Raw genomic sequence first — 27,159 nt, 5'->3', positions numbered from 1 at the left:
AAAGATAATACAGTGCCTCATAAACTTTTATTTCCATTAGGTCTAAAAAAGTTTATCATACTTGCTAACTGTCTACTGGGTAATATTCTTTGCCTGAGGTTAAAAATCAGATGTGATAAGGAAACATCTATAGTGTATAAACAATATACTGCTAGCACTTCCACACGGATATTGATAATTGTACTAAAACACATCTGTGAACAAAGATGATTCTTTCAACAAAGTGTCAATATTAGATCACGAGGTTAAAATTTACTGATATTTCATTACTTGTTTGTTTGCACAGTTGCATAGATATGTACATAGCTTAACAGATGGATGGAAGAGTGGAGTCCTGCTTCAAGGGTCTTACAGCCTAAATTGAGCATAAGCACATAAAGGATGACAAATAATACATGTAGATAAGGGTGATATATAAAAGTTCCATGTAAAAAACTGCATGAGGAAGCCATTTGCTGGGCACAACAACAAGAAGTTTTAGTGGTCCTACAAAACCTGGGGACTGTGCTACATATTCTTCGGTGCCATCTATTAACTATTCACATATGTATAGATATCTCTCCTAATGGTAATGGCAGTTTGAGAGTTCAATGAGAGATGCTTTTGGTACTTATGATACGTCTGCTGTTGTTTTTATTTGGGTATGGGTGGCTTGTGTGCGTGCATACATGCCCTGATTCTAACCTCTTCTGCAGTTTCAGAATTCCTGATTTACTCCTGCAAATATAATCAGAAGCAGGAGCATAGTTTTTACACAAAGTAGTTTTTTTTAATTAACTTCCTTAGCCTGTATGATAAGAGGGTAGGTGTGGTGAAGTGGAGGCCACTGCTGCAAACTAACTGAGCAGTGATTTGAGGAAGAATTTGAAGGAGGGTGGATGAATGGAGCACGGAGTCTGGAAAGATATTGCAGGCTGAGGGCTGCATGAGAAGAGGCATGCAATTATTGATGGAAGAAGATACTACGGGAACAGTATTGATTTGGCAGTGAGTGGGAGCACAAGCAGGGGAACAACGAAGGAAAGAGATATAGAAGAACTGTGAAGAGCCTCGAAGGTGAGGATGAGGAGCTGTCTTGATTTGCAAAAACATCAAAAGCTGATGCAAAGAATGAGAGTGATGTTACTGAAAGAAAGGAGCTGGCTACAGCATATTGGCCAGATTTGAGAAGCAGGGAGGATCAGAGAACCTAGAGGAGAAAGCAGTGGTGAATTTGAGATGACCCAAGTCCATTTTAGCTGTAGTTATGGAGAAAGTGTACAATTCATACTGTGTTCAGTTCAGTATTATTTATTTATAATATAATATGGTAGCACCTGTGCCCAGTTGGGTTTAGGACCCTATTAAACAAGGCATGGTACAAATATAGTGTGTGACATTTTCCACCTCTAAGAGCTTACAGTCCATATGTAGTTATTGCAATCTACTTTTAGAGCCAAACTATACATGAGTGACTGAACAAATATTGATACTTGGTTGCACTCTTTGCAGATTGCGTCTAGACTGACACATTCTAATTTTCAGCCTGTTGTTTAAAAATGATGATGAGTTGTCCCCTGAACGCTGACGTTTTATTAAGCAAAAAACCAGACAAACCTTCAACGATGACATAATGGAAACCACTTCAATTGTTTCCTTATTCAGAGAATGGTATTTGTGAGGGACTAAAACTATTTTTAAAACAACTTGTACTTCACAAAAGCCAGTTCAAATCCCTCAAAACATGTATATTAAAACCTAGCCTCATTTACCAGAGGAATGTAAATGCGTAGAAGCAGTAAACAGGCGATCTGCTTCACTATCTTTCTGCACTATTAGAGTTGTCATGTTTTGCAATGAAAAATATTAGCAAGCTGTGAAATTGGAATTTAATTGTGTGAAGTCTTTCTCAACAAATGATTTACATAAATGTGGATAACCTGAAAATTATTCTTCTTGCAATTGCTTTTATTTAGTTAAAAGCAATTACACACGTTCCCAAAGTGCAGTACAACAAGAACAAGAATTTGTTTAAAAGATGGTGGGTGGGTGGGGGTGTGTGTGTGTGCGCACACGCGCTCACCTGGAGGATGAGAGAAAAATTTCTTCCTATTGTCTCTGCTAACTAATGGCTGGATACCATTGTGGATTTCATCAATCAGCAGCGTTTCCTGACATTGGGCAAGACTAAAACAGTTTAGTTGCACACTATTTCTAGTATGATGCCCTGGTACATTTCCCCTTAGCTCCTCTGGAAATCAGTTAAGACCTTCCCATTAACTTCAACAGGCTTTGAATCAGGCCCTTGGACTCTAATTTGATTTATTACACATCTTCCAAATACACTGAAAAATGCTGTGTATTGCAGTGATTCCCCCCCCCCCCCCAGTAATATATGTTCTAGATACATAAACTCAACAAGCAAACAACCAACCACACACACAAAAAAGACTTTCAGATAGTCACCTGTGTGTAATATTACAGAAACTGTCAGGAGTTGAGGTCAACAGAGAGTGATGGTAAAGTATAAAAGAATAGCGGAGGTGGTATCAGTGCTTTAGTTAGGATTTTTGGAAGAGCTGTTGAGGTCGTTCTTTGTCCCTCCTCCCTCACCTGCTACAAATGTAATTGAACTGATCTAGCCAGGACTCCTCTCCTGCTTAGCAGTGCGGGAAGGGCAGAGTAATTGTGTTCCCATGACACTTGTCCATAATCCCCAGATTGAGAACCTATGTGTAATCTAGTTGTCTCCCCTTGTGAGGAGAACTGGAGAGCAAGAGGCAGCTGCAGGCCAGTCCCAGCGGAAAAGGGAGGTGGGCATCCAAATGCTGGGCATCCATCTTCAGCAAAATGGTGAATTCCATAGTATAATTGCTTTGTTCAGTGTAGGGTGACCACCTGTTCCTTATTCTAAAGAACCATCCCTTATGACATTGATTTGTGCCTTAGAGTGCCCATCCTTTATTTTAAGATTATTGAAATGTATTAAAACCGATAATAAGCTTCAATTTGATGTTAAACTGGTACCTATGATAATTGCATTTTATGCTTGAGGGCAGCAGAAATGGACACTTGAGAGGAAAAATACATGATATGCTAAGGGAACTTGTGTTTCCCCCAAATGTCCCTTAGAATAAAGCATTGTTCCTTATTTTTCATGTGGCTTTTCCTTATTTCTGTCCAACAAAGGTAGTCACTCTAGTTCATCAGCATATTAGAAAAATACCAAATTTAATCGGTGGGCATAGGGCCCTGACTGAGATGAAGGTAGAAATTTTCAAAGGCATGAATAGGAGTACATAGAATATGTCTGTCGATATATCATTAGTACTAGTGATATGCATTATCAGTTTGTGAGGGGATATATAACTAGTGCCCGTGCTTAGCTAAGCGAATGAGTACTGATTGTATGGTGTGTTTATGGGCCAGATACTCAGCAGGTGTAAATTAGCATAGCTCTACTGATGTCAGTAGAATCATGCCAATTTATATCCGCTGAGGATATCGCCCTGTGCACTTTGCCTATTCTAAAGAGCTTAATTGAAATAGAAAAACATGGCACAGTACAAATATGTAAATCATGAGTGAATTCAAGGATATAACTAAAAAAGTATCAGTCTAGAAATTCATAATAATTATAATTTAACTTCAGAAAGCCAGCTTGAGAGAAGACTTTCAACAAATTGCACATTTTGAATCTGTATATTCTACTTAAGAAAATTAATTTAGCTGTGATGGACACGGATAGTTTAAAGTAAAACTGTGTCTCTTCTGAACAGTGCAACTCTTTGAAAGTAAGAAGCCCATCAAATATATGAACTAGGGATTGTATCTGAAAGTCATATTTGGTATTTTTGAGCATCCTGCTGGAAGCAATCATCTTGCTGAAAAGTGGGGTCGTTTGCAATGGTGATAGTGTGGGGAGCCCAGTGCACAGTGATGCTATAAAAGACTCCATATCCTGCAGTAATATTATATGAGCATCTCCAAAAGATTACAAGTGCTTAAAAATGGTGGTTCAGATTCTGGAATTACGTAAATGGCTGCTGAAAACAGAAGCAGGAAGGAACGTGAGGGTGCGGCTGTACTCTTCCTAACAACAGCCCCACACACCAGATTACTCCTTCCACAAACAGAAATAATTTGTTGTGGGACTATGAATGGAGGGCATTGACATTCTGAAGGTCAGAGGTGGGGCAAAACTACATGCACCATCAATGCTTAGATGATCTCTAAAATACATCTCTTCAACTCCGGGAGTTGTTTCAAGCCTTTGCAAGTGAGCCAATATAATGCCAACCAATTTCTGCCCCTAGTTCCTACCATGAGCATGGCTTTTCTGGTGAGAATCTATATAGAATGTCTGCTAGAACTAAGCCTTGCAGGTTTTATTTACACATTTCATTACAAAACCACCGCTAAAAGGATGTTAAGATTCCCCAGTCAAGTACTCAAAATTTAGGAAATGCCAGAATTAATATTTCATTTTCAACCTTCATTTGGTCCCCTTGTGTGTACACATTGATACTTTTGTGATGCCCTCCCCCCTTTGGGGTGCCACTTGGAACTGGGGTACCACTGAGCCCGCCTGACCTACCAGCCTGGGCTCCCTTCACACTGTACTGCTGTGACAAGCAGCAGATCCGCTCCCAGTCTCACACTTTCACCAGCACACATACAGGTAGGGACACACCCACATGTTGTAACATGCAAACAGGCTTTCTGCCTAGCCCCTGCATGGGAAGGCACCAGCTAAGGAACTGCCCAGATACTCAAGTGAACACCCCACTTTGGAGTGCAAACACAAAATTCTACCATCTTGCACTGCACAGAGAACTATACAGCATAAGCTTATGAAATTCACTCCCTCCCTCAATGTGGAGACACATATGCAACAGCTTTTTGCGCCCCCTCCCCAGTTATGAATTCCACACACTGGGTTTTAGACCAAACAAAAGCAAGTTTATTAATTACAAAAGATAGATTATAGGGGATAACAAACAGAACAAAGCAGATTACCCAGCAAATTAAAAAAAACACGCAATCTAATCTTAAAATACTAAGGAAAATGGTTACAAGTAGTAATTTCTTACCCTGAATGTTGTTTTAAGCAGATTGCAGAAATGCTTGAAGGGCAGCTTCACTTGCCTGCAACTTCAGATATTTCATTCACAGGCTAGACAACCTTCCAGCCTAGGCTCAGACCTTCTCCCCTCATTCAGTCTTCGTTTCTTAGATTTTTACAGCAGTCATCTTGGGCGAGGATGCAGTGAAGAACGAACCACGATGAACCCCTGCCTTAAATAGTTTTTGCATGTGACGGGAATCCTTTGTCTCCCAGTGTGGAAAAATACTACTATTATCATGGAGTCCAGTACCAGGTGACTTGGTCACATGACCCTGTAGCCATAACTCAGAGGCTGTTTGTAGCGTCCCCAGGAAGACTTCTCAGTGGGTGATTAGCATCTTTAAAGACCTATTGTTTTCCCTACTGGCTCTTCCCAGTGAGACATCTAGACTGATTGCATTCGGTTTGGTGGGCGTTCCCCAGGTGTAAACACACTTGTAATAGATACATAGTCAATATTCCTAACTTCAGATACAGAAACGATACATGCATACAAATAGGATAATCATATTCAGTAAATCATAACCTTTCCTGTGATATCTCACGTCTTATTTTGCACAAAATACACCATAATTATGCTATACTCATATCATAATATCTCTACGAAGAATATGGGGGCATAGTGTCACAACTTTCTTTCATTACGTTTGCATTTGTGTCAGGTTATTTCGTCTTTCTCCCCCTCACTACACTGGCATCGGCAGCAGGAACACTGAGAGCTCAGGAGAGACAGTGTCTCTGCTCTCAGTTCTGGTGCTTAGCAGCCTGGCTGCTGGAAGGAATAATTTTAGGTACAGTACAATTCAGCCCTTGCAGCGGAGCATGCTCAGTCACTTTGGGGGTATGCAGCACGTGAATTCTGGATGCTACGTAGGAGCTATGTGAGAACACACTTGAATTGGTTTGCACATAGGAGCTGTGTGAGCTCGATGCAAGGGAATTTAGCTAGCAGCATCTGAGCATGTGCAAACAGATTTTTTTCAGAGATAGGGGCATCATTTACCCCTCACCATCTACCCCAGACCTTAGTTTGAATCTCCCAGGCCTTTTTATAGGCCTATATGCTCCATTATGTCTTCCAGTGTTTGTCTCTACCAGACTTTGCAGGATATAATATAATATAATTATATAATGTTCTGTTTGCTGAAACATTTCCCATTTTTTTCTGAAATGATGCCCCAGTTCAAAGGCCTATAGTTTGGCCAAATCTGGGCAGACTTGCACAAGGATGGCAAAAGGTATGTTTACACCAAGGTAACTGCCCTACCAAATTTCAATTTCATGTTCCAGATCATGGATTCTTCTACTTTCATCATAAATATACAGGCACCGGAATTACCAGGCAGAATAAATTGTTCAGATCAAATCATTCCCTTTGGTGGAAGAAAAGAATCTGTCCTCCTGTCAAATAGTGCTGGGTTGTGAAGCTTAGATACAGATTCAACTTCTCCAAAGTTCAGGATGTTTGGAATCAGAGTTTTGGTTTGTGCTCATCCCTCCTAACAATGACAACAAAGGTGGAAAGAAGCAAAGGAAGATGATTAAAACCCATTGTCTCAGGGGAGAGGTTTAACCATCTCCATCCTGGGTTTTATTATAAGGCAGAATAACAAGAAAAGCAAATTAAATTAACAGGAAGACATTACAGATTTCTTTTCCCTCCCATGCCCGTGAGGGCAAACCTTATTGTCCACATGACTTTCTTTTTCTGTTTCACTCCTCCCTGCTTCTCTGAATTTCTTCAAGTACCAAACTCTAGTTCTAATCTCTCTAGAGTCCCAATGTTCTTAATATTGATGAGTAACATCCATTTATTTCCCCTTAAACCTGCCACAGATGCAGACAAATAATCTCTCCCTTACCATATGTCTTGTCCATATGTCTATCCATTGACACTCCATCCATTCTTCCACTATGGATTTCCTAAGATAATTTCAGATGGATAAAAGCTTACTGCCCAGATCTATGGAGAACAATTTTTCGAAGTATCACTTAGCCTCAGGCCTCCCCTGCTTCTGCAGCTTCTTTTTCCCTATGCCGCTCAACTGACTCCAGCTTCAGAGATCTCATCAACTTGACATAACAGTGGGAGGGAGGGTTTCCCAGGCAAGCAAGTAAATAGACAAAGGGACAATCTATTCAGGGGACTGGCTGAAGAATATCTGGCCTGACCCATGGCAGCTCTTTGGATAGAGCATTTCACCACTGAATCCTGCTGATTTTTCCTTTTCTGCTTACATTTCCTGAACTGAAGAGCCTTTTGCTGAGAAAATAAGAACCTCAAACCAAGGCCTACATTCAAAAGTGGAGGGACGATTTCCTTCTGCATTGGTATGAACATGCCATCTTCTGGAGAGTGATCTGAATTGTCCCCTCCAGATGCAAAAAGGTCTTGAACCAAAGTCCACTGTAGTCAGTGGGAGTTATTACACCTATTTCAGGGGACTTTGGATCAGACCTAGTTTAACCACAAGGGATCATGCTAAAAGTCTGCACATAGATAACACTAAATCCAGCTCAGGGCTTCTTTAGGAACACAAACACTGTTAATTTAGGACCTGATCTGAGTCCATTTTAGTTAATGGAAAGCCTCCTATAAGCCTTTTGTTGATGCTCCTAGGATTGGGGGTCAGACACTTGGCTACAGGCTCTGGGTTTGATTTTAAGATATTGGCTTTCATCTGCAAAGACAAGTGATCTGGAAGCTGCTTATCTACCAGACCACCTCTGTCCCCATGCTATTTGCCACAGTTGTTGTCAGCAGAGGTGCCTATGCTGGAGTTCTGTACATATAAGAAAGAAAGGGCAGCTGGCAGGGCATTATCTGTTAGGACCCTGGGCCTCTGGAATTCACTTCCCCTGCATGGTGCATATCAGCATGAGCTTGTTAGCCTTTGGGGCATGTGGCATGACCCATTGTTTCTCACTTGTCTGGGAGGATATGGGTGTTGGAGAGGGCTGAGTAGCGGCAGGGTGGGACTCTGGTTGCAATTGTGTGGGGAAGCTTATTTTTTGTTATATTTATGTTGTTCCAAGTGTATTGGGTTTGATCTTGAGATAATTGGTGTGTTTTTAATAGAGTGTCAAGAGCATGCTCTGTGGGGGTATGGAGCATGCTCAGTGCAGATAGAATAGTTAGACAATTTAGCTTCTTGCCTCTAATAGACCTTTACAGAGCATGTGCAAAATGAGATTTTTCAGAGGGTTGTATGTTGGATAAATTTGGGCAGACTTTCAGAGGGACAGGAAAAGGCACATCCTGGACAACATAGTGACCCCTTTGCCAGATTCAAGTGTTCACGCTAAAACAGTTGCTAGAGCTTCTCACCAAAATGGCTGTACGCATTTTTTTTTTTAACGTGGACAAAAGAAGATTTCTCAAGGCCTTCATACTTAGAGAAGGATTTTAACTCGTGCACTTTGACACTGATGAACTGAAGAACTGGCTGCAGTTTTCCTCAATGCGAAGTCATCTGTAAGCAGTATTCCATCAATAGCGAACCAGATTTCAGTCTTCATGATGATTACAGTTTTGGTAATGTACTATTCCTTCGTAATTAGTTAGTACATTCCAAAGGTTGTTTGGTTAGGAAACATAGGGACATTCTCCTTGAAAGCACTTAGCACATGCATAACTTTGCTCACCTGAGCAGTCCCACTGGCTTCAATGAAAGTGCCCATGTGAGCACCAGTTTGGAAACTATACATATGGTGGCACATTCAATTTGTTCATTTGTACTTTTGGATTTTTGGTGATAGTAAATATCCCAGTAACTTCTCACTTATATTGACCTTTCCTTGGCTCCGTTTTCCTTGCTGCAGAATGTAATAATGCAGTGTACCACACTGTAGCCCCAGAACATGTCACGGGAAAGCACTTTTGTCATGTAAAGGATGTGTTTAGGAAGCTGTGACAGATCTGCAGGCAGCCTTCAGATGAACAGAAAAGTACAGTATTGTGTGTCTGTGTATGTATGTGTACATGTATGTGTGTGTATAAATATATATATACATATATATAGTTTTCAGAGTGTGCAATTTGCTATTAATATCCTGCCACCTCTGGGTCTCATTTTCAAATTCACTTTAGCTTAAATGGAATCTGCAGTATGTAAATAAGTTTAGATACATGTGTGTGGATTCTTGGCCAATATTTAATTATAAGAAGTCATAAATTTGCAGATTAGGTTATCCAGATATATTTTTAAAAGGAGCAAAAGCATGGAAGTATGTTCTTTGAGACCGGTACTGAGAACAGCTTGTGGCTCCATAGGTAACAAGTGCATATTACATCCTGTATGCCGTCAGAATTTCCCTCTCAGTGTTCTAATGTTAGATGGTCTTTTGCAAGCACAAATGAGTGCCAAATGCATTCTGAGAGCACCTGTGGTAGCAGGTAATCTGTAAAGACCTGCAGCAACATCATCAGAAGCAGAGAGAGAAGGCTGCAGCTATTGTCTGCAGATACTTGGCACAGCAATTGCTGTCATTGTCAGTATAGTTGCAATAAGAAGCCTCAGTCTTGGTAAATTCTATGACAAACACCCTCTCTTCCTTTTATGAGTACAATGCTGAATATTTGAGTATGTTTCCTTTCACGTTCTGTAAAGAAAAATGCTAATTGCATTGTTGCCACCCTTATAAAGCAGAAGGGCTGGGTGTGACTATGTGAAACAGCGTTTGATAGATTTCAAGGTCAAAAATGTATGTCCTATATATTTATTTATTATTTATTAAATGATAAATAATACCAAGGGCCTCTCAGTGGACCCGAAAGCCACAAACACACTGTCATGTTGTATGTGCTGTGAAACATCATTAGAAGTAAATGAACATATTTATACCCTAAGGTGAATCTGGCAAAGTATTCGCCTATGGCGAGTTTCACTGTCATGCAATTTGTGACATTTCATTCAAGATTTTCACAGTATTGAAGGCAATTTCAGAAAAATGCTTTTTGCCCTTGCCCCTATAATATTGCACACACACATGCCTTTAAAAGCATGACAGCATATGAACCAGAAGGCTTGGGTCCAAGTCTGAAAATAAATTCAAAATAAAACTTTTCTGGAGGACCTCATGCACCTCAAAGGGTGTCATATGACCCTACCTAACACAGTTGATAACCAGACCTAACACAAGAGTAGATTGATGTGGCTTGTAGGCCATCAGCTGGCGGGATTGTCACATGTGAACCCCACTGTCTCGCCAAAAGATTCATCTTGCCAAATAGCTAAGACTGAAACTAAGATTAGAAGACTACCCAGAGGAAGGAGGTTTTTTTTAAGGTTTCTTTAGGCCCAGATTTCTCACTTTTCTATTGGTCACAGAGAGGTGAATGTGAGGAATGATGCTTTCATAGTGAAACTGCATAGTGTTGCTATACTCTGATAGGATTAGCCACAATATGTGCTATGAATAATGAAACACAGCTTTAATAAAATAAGCAAAAATAACATGATGACTAAGCCCTAAGAAAATAATAACTTTACTCTTGTACACCTGAGATCACAGGAGGAAAACTAATTTCAGTTTTGCTATGGTTTAATGATATTTAAATGACTCAAATAGTTTCAGTAAATGAATACATTACAAGGTTCATTTTGAAGAAAGTGCAATAAACCATAATGGACTTCACAGTTTAATAGTTTAATAAATGTCACCTTGTTATTAACAATACAGGTAAAGGTAATTTTACTAGACATTCCATTATCATATGGGCAACAAAATACTGCATTGGCTGAGTAGTATATTTAGAAATATTTAGTAGTATATTTAGAAATGCTCTTTTTAATCTGATGCATTCTTAAATTACTCCTACAGCATGAAGGCATTAGCCAAAGTATTATTCCTGTAGTTCTCAAACAGTGCTGAGTGGAGTGATTGCTGGTGGTACATGGACAGCTGGCTGGTCACTTGGTGCTGGTTTCCCCTCTATATTTTCAGCTGCCGTGTGACATTAAAGTGTAATGTATTTTCAGCTACATATTCTTTTCCTTCTCCTTGAAAGATAAAGGATTTCTGTAGTTAACACAGGGACATCACATAATTACAAGTTGGCAGAGAGGTGGTGGTCCAATTTCTGCGTTCAGATGTCCACACTGTAGAATATGCAGATGGAATTTGAATGTAGGGGATTGAAATACAACTGTATTATAAGGCAGAGGTGAGCATGGAACAATTAAATAGATTATTTGGAACACTGTGACGTTAGCAACAAAATATCAGTGATGTCAGAGAGTGAGGAACTAGTCTTGAAGGTTAGTCTGTGCATCCAGGGCTTGCTCTGGCTTCCATTAAAGTCAGTAGCAAAACTCATGTTGAATGCATTGGCAGGAGAATCAAGTCACTGAGGCCCAGTTCACAGTACAGGCCTAAACCAAAACTCAGGGAAATCAATAGAAAGGCGTCCACACGGACTCCACTGGGGTTGGATTTGGCTCTAGGTGCAATGCTGAGACACACCTCTGCACTGGGAGTTCTTGAGATCATTGTGTCTCCAGGGTCTGGTCTACACCTGGGGGGTGGGGGGGGTGGGAGGGTGAGCTAAGTCAGTCTAGGTTACGCAACTTCAGCTCCGAAAATAGCGTAGCTGAAGTCGACGTACTTAGAGCTACTTACCGCGGTGTCTTCACTGAGGTAGGTTGACTGCTGACACTCCCTCTTCAATTCCACCTGTGCCTCTGGCTCCAGTGGAGTACCAGAGTCGATGGGAGAGCTCTCGGCGGTCAATTTATCGCATCTTCACTAGGCGTGATGAATCGACCCCGCTGGATCGAGCACAGCAGCTGCACCATCCTTTGAAAGGGTACGACAGCTACTCCTCTCTGCTGCAACTGAGGCAGATGAAGGGCTAAAGACATGACCCCAGTATTGCCTTGTCCCATTGAGGAGGCTATTGCTGCTGTAGGTGCTTGCGTGAAGCAATCCCTGTGCTCCGGGGACTGCACTTATGCCTGGCTCTTGTGCCAAGCACTTGTAGCTTCTCTCTTCCTTGTATCCTTACACTGGGTTAAGCTTTAGTTGGAGTATTGAACAGGAGACCCTTGAAATATCAGGAGTGGTTAAATGAATTAGTTAATGCATGCAAAGCACTCTGAAGAAGAAAAGCACTAAACAAATACTTAGCATTAATCTAATTTTTCATAAATGTGAAAAGCATGATCCATAATAAAAGCCAACACAATGCAATTTGTTTCATTGTGAATTATTTCCCAAGTCTCCTGAACAGCAGACAGACTCCGTGAACTTTGCTTTCATTTCCAGATTAATCTTTGGGTGCTGTCAGTAGTTCACATCTTTATCTCCCTGAAAAATTAGGTTAAAAAATCGTATACAACCATTTTTTAAACCTTATTTTTCAGGAAGATGAGGAAAGCCAAGATGTCAATAATATCCATCATATACCTTTGTCTTAGATATATGATGGGGCTGGAAGCACGTTCAAACAACTGCTCTGTCACTTTATTGAAATTCTGTCAGACTTCCTTAGAATAAGATACAAAGGTGGATAAAGAAATCTGGATTACAGAGATAAACCTGTGAAACAAAGACTGGTCACAAGAGAGTGAAAGTAGGTAAACGTTTAAATAATCCCAGCATGTTGTTTTAATTGAAAACTAAAATGTAGTTAAAGTCTAGATTGTGACCTGGACTACATACCTGTGAGGGGAATAAGAGGGTGTCAGAAGCCCCCTCTCCCTCTACCATTGACTTCAGTGGAGCCAGCATTTCATCCCTTGGGTCTGGACCTTTTGGAGTAATTGGGGGCTACGTACCCACCTACTCCCTCCCTGAAGCAAGTGGGTGGGGAGTGGCTCCATTCTCCACAACTGAGCCAGTGAAGGGTAGGGAGAGTAATCTATCGATGGCAGTTTATTTCTTTCTTGGAGCAAGTGAGTGAGGTGCACATCGGGAAGGGGACTTGTGAGTGACGGTGCCTCTCATGGCTATTCCTGGGTGATGCAGCAGCATAGTTCTTGCCCAAGGCACCGAGTGAAGTCACAATGTAGCCACTAGACTAAAAACAAAAACAAAAACAAAAAATTTGTATGTATCTGCTGAAATGCAGCATCTCTGACAATGAATGCTGTAGCTACTGATTGCAATCTGATTTTGCATGTGATTATTAGACATGATGAAGAATAAAGAGTTCATGTGGCGTGTGTGTTTGCATGTGTCTGTGTCTGTTATCGTTGGAGCTGGCCTGCAAATGGGAAAGAGTTTCTGAGAAAATGTTTGAAAGTATTGAACTAATTTTTGTTCTACAGATTTCAAAAAGGACACCTCTTTTTAGTTCAGACACTTTTTGTAAAAATGTTTATCAGAATGTTTTTGGTTTTTTCCATTTTGCCTTTTTCTTCCCTGGCTCCTCCTTTATTATATTTTCATTGTATTTATTAACCCTTTATATCACCAAAAATGGAGGGGGGGGGCAAGAGAAAAAAATTAGAAAAAAATCAGAAAAATTTTTGCTTTCAGGGTTCAGTTTTTAAATCATGAAAATTTTTGAAAAAATACCAACCCCCCTCCCCCCCCAAAAAATTCAGTTAAAAAAACATTTGTGAACAAAAAATTGTTTGAAAAACTCTGGAAAGCTCTAGAATATATGTGGTTTGATATTGTTCTATTTTGTTGTATCACCAAGTTGATGGCTGGTGGCTGGCTCAAGCTATGTTCTGGTATAAACAATTTCATTGCTTTAACTGTCTTTACTTTTGGTCCTCTTGATACTTTTTTTTTTTTACAGTGGTCTATTGGTTCTGCATTTGTCCAGATGACTGAAAAAGAACCACATTCAAAAAAAAAAAAAAGTGGTGAGGGTAAACCAGGCCACTGGTACTTTTCTTAGTAGATGCCATAATGTTCTTTAAAAAAGGAATTGGGGGGATGGCAGGTTCCCTTTGATCTTTCCTAGTAATTGTGCCTATGTGCTCTGGGACTATGTACTGTTCCAATAGAACTCAATTATTGCTGAATATAGGTCCCCGAGACAGGAAGTAACTGCTGCTTCATGATTCATTTGACATCCATTGTGAACAGTTGAATAACCTTGCACACTGCTAATCCGAGAATCGCAGTTAAATCAGAGGTCATCCTTCTGAAAGTTGTGCACTTTAAGTAGCAGCAGATATGACTTGAAAAATCAAACAAATGGCTATTACTATCACATAGAGCATCCCAAATTATAGTTGTTTAATATACTGTTGTATCATGCTCCATAAATTCAGTAAGGTGACCCATGAGTGTTCATTAGAATTTATTTTAGCCTCACTTATTATCACTTAACAGACTAAACAAGAATCGATGGCTTTTCAAGCAGTAATAGTAAATTATAGTTATGGTGAACACAAATGCCTCATTACATCTAGTCAAGGTCTATTTGCCTTTTATAGCAATAACTGTAGAAAAGCATTGTTTTTAATTTATGAATGGGGATGCACAGGAAACTTAGCTCTCCTATTTACGTAAACGTGATAGATCATTAATCTTCTGTAAAGTAAGTAGAATGGTATTTGGAAAATACTGACTCCTTCTGAAGCACATTCCAAAATGCCAATTGGGCTTTTACATCACAGTGATCTAATAGTGATGTAATAGTGATCTATTATACAGATACAAGTTTCAGAGTAACAGCCGTGTTAGTCTGTATTCGCGAAAAGAGTGCATCCGATGAAGTGAGCTGTAGCTCACGAAAGCTTATGCTCAAATAAATTGGTTAGTCTCTAAGGTGCCACAAGTCCTCCTTTTCTTTTTACAGATACAAGTATAAACAGAAGGGAAATAGACAGTATTCTTTTTTACCTAATTTTATGCTTTGTAATCTCTTCAACTAAAATTGAAGTGTGGAATTCTATAATGCCTATTGATTCTCAGAGTGCTTTATAAATATTAAGTCTCACAACATCCTCTGTTGTACTGCATGAGAGGGGTAGCCGTGTTAGTCTGGATCTGTAAAAGCGGCAAACAGTCCTGTGGCACCTTATAGACTAACAGACGTCCGTTAGTCTATAAGGTGCCACAGGACTCTTTGCCTGTTGTACTGCAGTAAGTGTTCGTTTTACAGATAGGCAAACTGAGAACCAAAGGTTAAGTAACTTGTCTGAGCTTGCATAGCATGATAGTGGCAGAACCAGGAATAGAATCCAACAGTTCTGACATTATTCTCTTGCTCTAATTAATTACTTAACAAAAACTGCCTCCCTGATTTGGCTAATTCCTTTTTTCAGTAAATTCCAATTACAAAATTCTACTTTCTACATAGCCTGCTGCACATTCTACAAATGGAACTCCCATTGATATTAGCGTTTATATTCCACTTACCTGGAATGCGTTTAGAATATGTAAAGAGATTCATAGTGCAGCTACTAAGTGAGAGAAGAAAAAGTCTCTTCCTTAAAGGAATGTCATCATGCCCATCCTACGCATATATTGATTTCTATGACAGTTAACTCCATAGTGCTCGAGGGCCAGATTATTAAAGGTATGCAGGCAGCTAAAAATGCAGGTAAGTGCATAGGTGGTTTTGAAAATCCCCCTGGTCCCTAACTCCTGTGATCCCGAGTGCTTTTAATTGGGTACATCTTTACATACCTCATATATGTGTGTGTTTGTAACATACAGAGAGAGAAAGTGGAATGGCATTTCCTTTCATTCTTAAATTAGTTTTCAAATTGAGGATGTTGCATATTACAGGCACTATTTCCAAAGGAAATAAAATCTCACCTTAACCAGTGTCACCACCCTTCATTTTCCCTGAGGATTTAATGCATAGGAACAGCACAGAGCAAACAGAACTGTCACTGTATAGTGAAAGCTCACAGCAGCAATGTAGCCATACTGTATCAGTCAAAGCAGCTGGTTTGCAACCTCTGTTGTAATAAAGCTTTATGCTTTAATTGAAAGGTACAAGTAGCAAATTCATCAGTAGGATTTCCTGTGGTTCAGAACTCGGCTGTTAAACTAAACTAAAAATTCCACCCCAAAAGACATGATTATAATTACCAATTCTAAATTTACTACATTGGATTCCTGTCAAATACAAATCTTATTGCTCATATTGAAAGTGCTAGAAAATAGAGACGGAAAAATCTCAAAAGGTTTCCAGTCAAGCTAGAGAAGGCCTCCAAGTCTGATCTGAAGCCTATCTGATTTTTCTTAATTGTTTTAAGATTTTCTCTCTCTCTCTTCTTCTCTCTGCACCCTCTTTGTTCCTTTTCTTGCCTCTTTCCACATCAGTCACCAGATCCCTCTCCCTTTCCCTTTTGCCCATGACTGACCAAGTAAAATCAGCTGTCTAGCTTATTCCCTGTCCAGTAAGTAGCAGTTAATAAGGAACTCGGTGGAATTGCTTCACTCCAAATAAAAGAATTACATGCAATAACTTACTGAGCAAAACAACTGATGCAAAGAAAACCAACAAACATCTAAAATGGTGTTTAAAACAAACCTCTGCTTTCTTCTTTAGTGTTAAAACAAAACAGGAAGGTAGGATGACCATCACTGGAGTAGTATTAGTTTGGGGTTTGCAAACCTCGTTGGTCTGATTTTTTTTTTGTTCTGCAAAACCAAAGCTAGCAGTTGTTTGGGCCTGGATCCTACTTTTAACTGGATAAATCACTCCCGTTTTTGCACATGCCTAGTTTAAAATGCAGCAGAAAGGCCTTTTTCTTATTCCTAAATGTCTTAGTTCTTAGTCACCAAACCCCACATTAATTAAGTTCCATGTCCGTTTACATCTATTGTGAACAGATTGTACATAATGTGCCAGCCTCCTATGCAAAAATATCAAGTAAATGGTGCCCCATGTCCTTTGGTTGCCAGCAAGTAATGCAAGGAACACTCATTCTGATAACTTCTGGTGAGATTCAACAATATTGTCTCCATTCTGCAAAGTACTTCAACCTGCTTATAAATATTCTAATCATCATGGCAGATCCCAAAGGGACACAGCTTCCTTGCAGCAGATTGAGCACCACCTAGATCAGTCTTTAGCTAGGTCCTTAAAATAAACTGAATATCCAGCCAGACTACGTCCATCATTGGCTATCTTTATACCGCTGAAACTTTTGGTGACTGTGATTGACGACGTGTCGCAGCATCCCTTGATAAACGCATTTTGTAATTCTTTGGTCTTCTAGCCGAATACATGTGTACCAAGCCTGTGCTTAAGTCCCACTGAAAAATAGTGTTTAAAGTTAAGTGGCCTCTGGACCAGCCAATCAGGGCCCAGCTGGCCCAAATGAAAGGAAGCTGCAAACCAGAGCGAGTGAGTCTGCTGCAGGGAGCCCTAGGGAGAAGACTGGCTTCCTAGAGGGCTACAGAGAGATCACCACCTGAGGAAGGGCAGGTGCTAGCAGGGACTGGAGGAGCTAGGGTGAGCTCCTGACAGGCTGCCAGGACTTGCAGGCTCGAGGCCCTGGGAAGAGGGCAGAGGAGCTGGAGCCAGAGGCAGGAGCAGAAGGAACTGAGGCTGTGGGGAAGTGGCCCAGGAAATAGAAACAGTGAGCTGGAAGGAAGAGGCAGCAGGAAGCTGCTGTTTGCAGGGTCCCTGGGCTGGGGCCTGGAGTAGTGGGCGGGCCTGCCTCCCCACTAGCCACTGAAGTAGCTGCCTGGCTGTGGACTGCCAAGCCGCTGTGAGGAGAGGCTGGACTCTTTTTGGAGGAGTCTCCCAGAAGGGGGAGAAACCGGATGGTGACACGGCTGGAGGGCTGTGCCACGAAGCAAACACCGAGAGAAAGGAGCCGTAATGGGTCTGCAGGCGGAGGCAAGGACAGGAGAACCACCACCACCCAAGGGCGCACCCGCTGGGACTGAGCTAATTCCCGAAACGCCCAGCAGGAGACGCCAGTGTGGTAAGTGACTCTGTGACACTGGGTTTGAACAACTATTTTCTGTGGGTTTGATCCCATAAAGTTTGCACCCTTGAGTTTATTTTGACATTAGGTGGGCAAGTTCTGACGAGAAGAGAAAATAAATTCTTCCTTTCTCCTGACCCTTCATGAACATAAATAGTACCTTACTCCAAAATTAGTTCCATTAAAATAAGTAAAAACAACGAGGAGTCCTTGTGGCACCTTAGAGACTGAAACCTATTAAAATAAGTGTGACTGCTCATAGAATAAGGGACTCCATAATATCAACAGGGGGTATCACAATCTGGCCTTAAATTCCAATTTTAGGGCTACATCCTGTCCTCACTGATACCTCAACAACCATAACGAAGAAACTGAGAATTTGGCCTCCAGAATCTTCACTTATACTGGTGCATAAGTAAGAGAGAACCTGGAGTGGTTTTCAGCTCCTAGGGTAACAAAATATTTCAAGGCTGACCGGGAAAAAATGGATATATCCTTGTAAAGTGAGTAAATTTGGCCTGGAAATCATTGAGAAAAAATAATAAACACAGAACCCCAAGATTTCATTATTATAGAACCATGTTTAAGAGCATGAATGCACTTTAAGAAGACAACATTTTTTTCAAGACATTTCATCTTCTAGGAGTCTACTTTCTTCTAAAGCTCTCTGGTTTTGAGTAGTTATTTTCAGAGCTTTAGCTTGATCCTACCCTCCAACATTTCAAATTATTTTATTGTTGTGAAGAAAGTCAAAGTCTGAGTACTTCCGTTACAAAAAAAAATCTGATTTTTTTTAATGACTTTGGCTATGGTGCACTTGATCTTTTTCCTTTCCAGGACTTTCAAGAGCAGTAACTTAATATTTCTCTCAGTACAAAGACAGTTCTGTGGGATGTATTCACTTTCAAACATGTTGTCGAGCTACTCTTTTCACTGACATTATTCTACCTTCTTGCCTTTTACCTGATCAAAAAAAGTACTGGCATATTGGCTTTATGGATGCATTTATAGATTGGCTCATCCCAATGTATGAGAAGCTACCTTGAGAGCTGCTTCTATATGTTGACATGAACATGCCAGTGGCTTGACATAGTGATCACCATTACAAGGTCAATATTTGTAAAATATTTAACAGCAGTAACCGAGATACTATAGTTCAGTCAAAATGTAGGATACCATTGTGTGATAGTTTCTGATAAATACAGAGTTTTTAATAGTAACCACTGTTTTCAAATGCCTACCAGAAGTGTAAACACCTATAACTTTACATAAATAAGGTAATTATTGAAGGACACAGCCAGTTATGCTAAAATTACAGTCAGTTATCAAATGTGAGATCAGTAACAAGAAGTACAAAACTTGCTTTGAGTTGCTCAAACTGTCCATTTCAAACCTATTTTCTGCTAGAGCTGAGATATTAATTAATAGGCATTTTTGAAAATTTTACCAGACTCCTATTTTCAAAGGTGAGGTAGGCACTTCGAGAACCTACATCTCATTGAAGTCAATAAGACTTTTATGCACTTTTGAAAATGGGACTTGGGCACTTTTGAAAATTTTACTCAATAGCTTTACAGCTTGATGCGATTATCACTGAAGTCAATAAGAGTTGTGCTATAGTTTTCCATTAGAGAAAACTGAGTCCTCCGAATGGAACAACTGATCTTGCCTGTTTTCCCCAAGATTTCAGCACACCTGGCCTCTTCTATGACATAATTATTATTCAGTTCTTTGCAGATTTAGTTGGGATGTAGTTACTCTCACCAGTTGTAGCATGATTTAAAAGGACACTGCCAACCTGTTTTTATCTTAGTTATTGATTAATTTTGAAATATTCCCATTTATGATAGAATACTCTTTAAACAGTACATCCTAATTTAAAAAAAATCATTAAAACATCTGAGTGTTTTTTCTGTTGATGTTTACAAGGGGCTCTTTTTAATCAAGAGAGAAACTGAGGGTGTGGTTTTAAAATTTCTCAGCATTAACCTAACTCAACTCCAGTTAAAATTAATAGTAAAACTCCTATTGATTCAGTGTGAGCAGAGTTAAGCCAATGCTGAGCACTTTTGAAAGTCTCACCCTGATGTGCTGTATAGAGGAAACAGTGAAACTGACGAAATATAAAGAGCTATTGAATGTACTACATACACAAAGCTTAAAACGTATAGATTTTCGGTGAACTTATTTTAGTTACTAATCACCTTAGATGTTAGGTGTAGCCACAATAAACACGGAAGTGTCTGACAAAAGTCACTTTCATGCAAATAAAATGTTTGCCAAGAAGTAAATATTGAGTATGGTAAATCATTTGTATCCACGTTCTTGAAGAGATTTTACAAAATCCACAGATATCCCAAGTTGCTGTATTTATTTAAAGCCAGACTGAGCTGCTATTTTTTCATCCTAAAAATTAAATTAGAATGGTTGTAGTCTTCTTAATAACTGCAAATAATTCCAGTTAATTCAGAGTAGCCTAATTTACCCTACTTCATGCAGACCCCTACGGACTGTACAGAATGCATTACATGCTAGAGCTTTCACCCTCGTATTGATTGAGTCTTTGCAATGGACCTTTAAACTCCATTACGGAAGAAGTTAGAAGATGTGAATTAATTTTAAATGCTTTGTTGGTATGTGCAGGCTGAAAAAAGTATTTGTAAATCCATTAATCATACCTCAAAATACATCACTAACTTTAAAATAAATTTTAAAGTAAACTAGAGAACAAATGCAAGCAGAGTATTTTTATTTGCTACTTCCTCAGTGCAAGGTGGACTTGGAAGTTTTATACAGTGTTATGGAGTATATCATCTATATATTTCCATTTACATTATTCTGATGGAACTATCTTGTCACACAGCCATCTATGCCAAAATGAAAAAGTAGATGATTATTTAATTGATTAGGTATGTCACTGGTTTATAGGATTACGAAAAGCAAAAACAATAAACCTTGAAATCTATTGCCAGGTGACACCATTAATCAGGCAAATTTTAATTTAGAACATACAAAAAACCCTCCCTCTGAAAACTTAACACATTATTAATTATTAAAATTAATTTTGTACTGAAAGGTTTATACACCCACTGCTCCCACGAACATCTCCATCTTAAAAATTAAGTTACAGACACTTTAAATTAAAACTGAAATACAATAGAAGTGGTGCATGAAGAGCAAGATGATCTGAAGTAGAAAAGGAGAAAGCAGAAGGGTGAAAAACGGAATTGAGGCAATAACTGCAGATTTTATATATATACTTCATATTTATTATACTATACAACTAGATCTATTTATTTCTGTATGAATTTATGTATAATGCAGCTCGGGATTTGGATTTATATGGGGTATTAACTCAACTAAAATTGAATAGATAGTAGTAAAACATACTGCACCAAATCATGTACTCACGCTAGCCATCCTGTTCATTTACACATTGATGATCTGAATTATACTTGCATTTTCTCTGATTCATTGTATTACCAAACACTGTATTTAAGCCTTATGGGGTGTTTTCTGCTTTATCTGAATTTAAACCATCTGCAGTCTTCATTACTGACTTCAGTGGGGCTACCCACACGAGTAAGGCAAACATGATTAGTCTCATTCTATATAAATGATCTCTAAAAGCAGCTACAAGAATATGGTGCCATGTAAAGTTTCTTGAAGCTTCATCTTAATGACACTTGCTATCTGCAGTGTTTGCAGATATCCGAATAGTTCATACTGGGTGAAGTTCAATCTGCACTGAGAGAACCATTGGTAATTTGAATCCTTCCTGTCTATTTACACGCAGGTGTGGCAGTGCTAGTACATCTGCTTTTTCTACGTACACTTGCTTTTCGTAAAAGAAGCCCAAGAGAGGTAGGGTGAAATCCCGGCTCTGCTGAAGTCAATGGCAGAGCTCCCATTGACTTCAGTGGAGCCAGGATTTCATCCAAGATGCCCATTCTTATTTCGCTGGACACCGAACTCCTTTGAAATCCCAGCCTACGATTCCCAGCTGCTTCATTCCCATTTTATGCAGCTAACTAATGAGATGCTTGTGCCATACTAAACCAGAGAGGTGGCAGATTACCAGTTGTATTTGTGGGTCACTGAATGCCCTCTACTCATTGCTGCTTCATTTAATGGCCTGTAATTTAGCACTGTTTAAAGCTTGGCTACATTCTCTTGGTAACTTTTTTCGTTGTGTTTCTCATAATTCTCTCCCTTGTTTGCATTGTTCATGTCGCTGCTGTTGCTGCTTCTCTAGGTATATAGCAAGATGATATTGCTAAAAGCAAGATCCTAGCATAGCTAGTAGAGTTTTATAAATCGCCTAAATTCAGGGGAGTGACTTACAGAAAAACCGGGCCTGTCCATCTCTTATTACAGGTAGCAATCTCTCCTTCTAATGTGGTCAGTCCATATGACCAAACTTTTGCTTCCAGAGACGTATGATGGGTCATTTTGAGCTGCCTTTGTCACTAGAACTCCGGTTGGGATAGCAGAAAACTGAGTTGTCATTTACCATATGGATCAGAGGAGAGATAGTTGTTCCTAAATCTCAACAAGCAAAATCAGAAACTACAGGCTTATTTGTAAAACTTGATGCTGAACTTGGGGGGGGGGGGGGGGAAACTACAGAAAATATTTTGATCCTTCCCCAGAGATCCCATATATAGTAAATTGCTAAGTAATCAAAATGAAGCCAGTGAGCTGTGTAATAATTAATCCTAGTAGAGCCTGAGAATTTATTATACCTGAGCACCATTCTTATTTGAAAAGTATAACACAGGGATGCAAATTCATTGTCATGTGGTTACTAAATCCCATTAATACTTTATCCAGGTCTGATTATGAAATTGTACATGAATTAAAAAGTGGTGCTTCATAAAATAGAGTGTAGTGTCCCTTGCACGAAAGGGGCTGGATTATTCAAGGTGCTGAGCAGTCTCATGTCTATGGGACATGAGAAGGCTCAGCACTTGCAGGATTGGGACTTGTGGTAGAGGTGTTAAGGAGCCACTCAACCCTATTTACTTGAGTGGTGTGATCCTACAGACATTGTGAGAACTTCTGAATAACATCTTAGAGTAGCATCACTTCCTCGGTCTGAGCATGATACTCAATTTGTTCTTGTGGTCCTTTCCATGCAACTCAAGCACCCATGCCACAAAACCAATACAGGAGACACCACTGGAAACTGTTATTAAAATATGCAATTTCTGCATTAAGAATGGTGCCCGCTAATGTGCCTTTGGAAACATGGGGCCTGATCCTTATCTCATTTACCCCACTTGTATACTGATGTAACTCCACATAATTGAATGGAGTTACTCCTTATTTACTTTTGTTTGAATGAGAAGAGAATCAGGTCACGATGTTGGTGTAAGCTATATTTCTGTGAATGGGTGTAAACGAGTAACTCACAATGTGAAGGGGCAAAAGGGGAGGCAGGTGTATCAAGAAAAATTATTCTGTATATTATTCCATTCAGGTTCTTGTACCTCGCTTGTCACCATGTTATCCAAGTGCCTTCACTCAACTACTAACAATAAAGTGTAAAACGATGTAAGGGAATGCAGGTTCCTTCTCATACCAACTTGCTGGTATGTAATCTCCACCACCAGTACAGACTCTTCTGAATCAGGCTCTCAGTATCCAATGATCAGACTGAAATAATGGATTTTTTGCTTCAATAGTTCGTGTTCTGTGGACTTCATCCAAAGGCTTCCATTGATTTGAATGGGCATTGGATCGCCCCTGTAAGAACACATAGTTTACCATGACTAATACAGTTCATAAAGTTTTATGTAGTGGTGACAGCTCAGAATTTCATTAGTTTCATTCCTTGGCATAGCATGTTGTATTGGCAATCAATAAAACTAAGGAGAATGAAATATTTTAAGTGACATTCTGTGTATCATCTCAAGTACTGTTTTTTCTATCTGTGACCTTTTTACTACCACATTTTGTTATTTTGTTCTGGAAAATATTTAACAAATCTTAATGAAGATTGATCACCATACTGGAGGGGATTGCAGAATCGTCCCACAGACAGGTGAATTCCAAAAATATGTAGGTGTTAAGTCATAATTTTTTTTCAAAGGGATAGGCTTCTCTTAGCTTGCATAACCAAAAATATTATTTGTTTAAAAAAATTTTCAGCCCTTTCAGATATCCAGCCACAATATAGAGATTTAATGACTTCCCGTAGCAGTCAGTTCTCATAATGATAACATATTTTATGCAACTTGCTCTATTTATTTATATTACTGAGTGGTCTTTCTTCTCTTTTCATAATCTTAACCTATTCAATTGAAAAACAATTATGTCTTGCTCTTTAATGTATTCTGTGGGATCTGGTATACATGTTGATATCATAGCTGATAGACTAAATTTCCATAAGTAGAGATTTGATTTAAAACATGAAAATGAGTTGGATAGACTAATCCAACTCCTTGCTCATTTATCCATATCATTAAACCATGACTCAGTTTTGCTTGTCTGCTCAGGAAGAGCTCAGGACTGAAATCTTAGGCGTGGTGCATAGATAGATCAGGATTATGACGCAATGTACAGAGATTTTCACAGCACCCAGGCACGCTATATTTTTCTTTAAATTACAGTTGTTAATACTATCCTTTCATGAAATTCACAAAAGATATTAAAATGGAAAAAATATAAGGATTATTATAAATACCATACAGGAGTTGAATTTTACAGCTCTTTACCTATGCTGAGCAGAAAATGAAACTTGAAATGTGAAAGGTCGTCTTCTGCTCATTTCATAGACTACTATGCTACTCTAACTTTTCTTATTATACAGGTTGAACCTCTCTAATCCAGCACTCCCTGGTCCGGCAACATCCGTGATCCGGCATAGGCATTGACTCCGTGGGTGCTCTGGGGCTGGGGCACCCATGGGGAAAAATTAGTGGGTGCGGAGCATCCACCAGCACCAAGCTCCCCTCTCTTCCCTCTTTCCCCCACGCCTCTTGTGCGCCAGTGGCCCCATGCTTACCAACTCCTTCTCCACCCTCTCATCACTTCCGGAGCTCTGTGAACAGCTAATTTGTGGCATTCAAGCTCCGGGAGGGAGGGGGAGAACCTGGGACCGACGGCTGGGACCTGGGGCTGGCATCGGAGCCCCTCGGCGAAGGGCCGGTGCCCAGAACACCAGGTGGCAGCAGGGCCCCCGGGTGGGAGGTCATGCTGGGTGTAAAGCCTGGGGGGCCCCCTGCCGCCCTACTTCCTGCTCCTATGGAGACCCACTGGCACTCTGCATTGACCTCCCGTGGTTCAGCAAACTCTCTGGTTCAGTACTGGTCAGTCCCGAGGGTGCCAGACTAAAGAGGTTCAACCTGTACTAATAAACATCTTAGAGATGATGTATAAACAATATAGTCCTCCAGTTAGTCACATAGTTGCTATTTACATTTGTTTTCAAACTATGTCCCTTTCCATTGACTGCAATTGGCTTAGGGTGAAGCCCTGAATACCTAATGTTCTTGGGCATTCTTTCACTAGCCACATCAAAAAATGGTAGATTTGCCCTTTTCACGTGATTGTCATTGAAGTGCATTGGGGATAATGATGCTTACCTCCTTTGCAAAGAGCTTTGAGATCTTCTGCTGAAAAAGCACTGTATAAGAGGTAGATGGTATTACTATCGTCACTGGTGTATACTGAGGCAAAGTCCAAAACAATTTGTCAGCACTGGGGAAAGTCTAAACATGAGTTGCAAGCTATAGCCTCCGTCTGTTCCTCCTGTAGAGCTGTTGAGTGTAATAGGAGTTTGCAGCCACTGTTAGGTCTTGTCTACACTTGTGCTGGCATGCAGGGTACATATAGCTACACGCCACTGTGAAAAGCAGGCTAAGTCCATGTTAAGATCGACCTACAAGTGCCAGTGAAAGGCTCCGGCAGTGGGGTGGCGGCAGGGAAAGTCTCCAGCAAAGGGGAGGTGCAAGAACCTTTCCCTGCTGCCTCCCCACTGCCTGAGCGTTTCCCCACTGTCAGAGCCTTTACTGTGGTGGGGACAGGCTGTAGCAATGGGGAAGCAGTGGGATATTACACTGCTAAAAATAGCAGTGTAAACAATGGAAGCATGGCTTGGGCAAGTAGAGAGCCGTGTAAGGTATAGATCCTAAGGTTCTGGTGTGTCTGTATTCTACTCACCTAAGCAGTGCTTCACCATCTACACTGCTATTTATATCCACACTAGCTGGGCATGCGGTGTCTATTCTCTACATGTGCTGTAAGTGTAGACCAGGGGTGGCCAACCTGTGGCTCCAGAGCCACACGCAGCTCTTTAGAAGTTAATATGCGGCTCCTTGTATAGGCCCCGACTCCAGGGCTGGAGTTACAGGTGCCAACTTTCCAGTGTGCCGGGGGGTGCTCACTGCTCAACCCCTGGCTCTGCCAGAGGCCCTGCCCCCACTCCACCCTTTCCCGCCCCCTCCCCTGAGCCTGCTATGCCCTTGCACCTCCCCCTCCGAGCCTCCTGCACACCACGAAACAGCTGATCAGGAGGTGCGGGGAGGGAGGGAGAGGTGCTGATTGGCGAGGCTACCAGTAGGCGGGAGGCACTGGGAGCGGGGTGGAGCTGATGCAGGGTTCCTGATGTATTACTGTGGCTCTTTGGCAATGTACATTGGTAAAATTCTGGCTCCTTCTCAGGTTCAGGTTGGCCACCCCTGGTGTAGATGTACCTTTTGTGAGGATAATGATTGAAGGAACTATGATCTGGAAACAACGGGCTATTAGACTTTTGAAATTACTGAAGACTTGAGTGGGGCAAATGGTTTTTAGAGTAATTAATTTGCTTGATAAATGTTGCTCCTTTTTGTGCATTGTGTTTCAGAAGATGTCTATTTTCTTCAGGGTATTTTTAATTTGACAATATTCCTAGACTATTGCCTGTGACTAATTTTTGGGCATTATATATCTATCATATCAACCCACATGTGCAGATCCACTTGCAGACTAAGGGTCTAAGTCTGTATTTTGTCCCAAATCAGTTTACTATGGATTTTTGAACTTTTAGCTACATTATACATTGACTGGTCAGAAGTCAGCTGCCAATATCTGTTTGGGGCTGGTTATCTGGCAAAGTTACACTGCATTGGTTAGATCAAACTAACACCTTAGTAAGTAATGGCATTTGTCCTTATCAATATTTTGTGTGGTGTATTCATCCCTAGCAAG

General features: G+C 40.3%; 1 long non-coding RNA gene across 1 annotated transcript; it reads right to left on the bottom strand.

The window, feature by feature from the left end:
* Nucleotides 1-6,971: 6,971 nt before the first annotated feature.
* On the bottom strand, nucleotides 6,972-13,105 carry LOC122466758. The gene is made up of 3 exons (XR_006292527.1): nucleotides 12,770-13,105; nucleotides 11,729-12,152; nucleotides 6,972-7,030 (listed from the first exon to the last, which is right to left on the bottom strand). It is a non-coding gene; the product is annotated as an uncharacterized LOC122466758 (long non-coding RNA).
* Nucleotides 13,106-27,159: the final 14,054 nt, after the last annotated feature.

This window comes from Chelonia mydas, chromosome 7 (genome assembly GCF_015237465.2).
Source record: "Chelonia mydas isolate rCheMyd1 chromosome 7, rCheMyd1.pri.v2, whole genome shotgun sequence".
NCBI lineage: Eukaryota > Metazoa > Chordata > Testudines > Cheloniidae > Chelonia > Chelonia mydas.
The sequence above is the reverse complement of the archived record's forward strand: the minus strand, read 5'-3'. Positions and strand labels throughout refer to the sequence as shown.